The 1,466-nt window shown below is 37.4% G+C and overlaps 1 non-coding gene across 1 annotated transcript; it reads left to right on the forward strand.

Annotated features, from left to right (window-relative positions):
• Positions 1 to 294: 294 nt before the first annotated feature.
• On the forward strand, positions 295 to 435 carry LOC135273868 (U4 spliceosomal RNA). The gene has a single exon (XR_010341658.1). It is a non-coding gene; the product is annotated as a U4 spliceosomal RNA (small nuclear RNA).
• Positions 436 to 1,466: the final 1,031 nt, after the last annotated feature.

A 1,466-nucleotide genomic window follows, 5' to 3' on the forward strand; every position in this document is an offset into this window, starting at 1 on the left:
GAGGCCATTATCCTAGGCAAACTAAGGCAGGAACAGAAAACCAGATACCACATGTTCTCACTTATAAGTTGGAGCTTAAACATTGGGTACACATGGACACAAAGATGGAAACAATAAACACTTGGGATTCCAAGAGGTGGGAGCAGAGGAGGGGAAGGATTGAAAAGCTACCTACCTATGGGGCACTGTGTTCACTACCTGGGCTATGGAATCGTTAGAAGCCCAAACCTCAGCATCACGCAATATACCCATGTGACAAAGCCGCACATGGGTATGTTAAAAATACTAAAATTACGCTTTGCACAGTGGCAGTATTGTAGCCAATGAGGTTTATCTGAGGCACAATTATTGCTAATTGAAAAATTTTCCCAATACCCCGCCATGATGACTTGAAATATAGACGGCATCGGCAATTTTTGACAGTCTCTATGGAGACTGAATTAAAAAAAAGAAAAAAAATACTAAAATTAAAAATCTAAGTTTTAAAATACTAACAATTCTAATGAATAAAACAAGAAAAATGACAATAAGCATCTCTAATATTTTATTTGCCATCCATATATCTTCTTTGATGTTTATTAAAATATTTTGTCCATTCCTTAATTGGGTTGTTTAGTTTCTTCTTATTGATTGTAATAGTTCTTTGCATATTTGGTCACAAGTAGTTTATCAACTAGGTGTTTTGAAAATATTTTCTTGAAGTCTGCAGTTTATCTTTTCATTATTTTATTTTACTTTTGAGACAGAGTCTGCTCTGTCTCCCAAGCTGGAGTACAGTGGCGCGATTTCAGCTCACTGCAACTTCCGCCTTCTGGGTTCAAGTGATTCTCATGCCTCAGCCTCCTGAATAGCTGGGATTACAGGTGCCCACCACCACACCTGGCTATTTTTTGAATTTTTAATAGAGACAGGGTTTTGCCATGTTGCCCAGGCTCGTCTCAAACACCCGGCCCTCCAGGTGATCCTCCCACCTCCCAAAGTGCTGGGATTACAGGCATGAGCCGCTGCACCTGGCCTCTTTTCATTATTTTAACATTGTATTTCACAGAACAGAGAATTCTAATTTGAATAAAGTCTAGCTTATGAAATAAAGACAGGAAAGAAAGTTTAGTGTGCAGACTAAGATGTGCTGCAATGTAAAGACACACACTGGATTTCAAAGACTTAACATGAAAAACTGTAAAATAACTTATTAATCATTTTTATATTGATTATACACTGATGTGATCATATTTTTAATATGTTGGATTACATCTATTTTAAAAATTAATTTCTGTTTCTGCCTCTTTTAGTTCCATTTATGGCTCCAGTGGTATTTTAATTATATGTTGGACAGGAGATAAGAAAATCTCTTCAACAACCTTTGACGTCAGGGTACTGTGATTTCGTGCTTGCAGTGTGGTGGGAATGGGGTAGGAGAATCCTCAGCCTCCAAATCACTGTAGAAAGGTCAGATGTTTATTTCT

The sequence above is a fragment of the Aotus nancymaae genome, unplaced genomic scaffold (genome assembly GCF_030222135.1).
Source record: "Aotus nancymaae isolate 86718 unplaced genomic scaffold, 86718_ANA_hifiasm-v0.15.2.pri h1tg000009l, whole genome shotgun sequence".
Classification (NCBI taxonomy): domain Eukaryota; kingdom Metazoa; phylum Chordata; class Mammalia; order Primates; family Aotidae; genus Aotus; species Aotus nancymaae.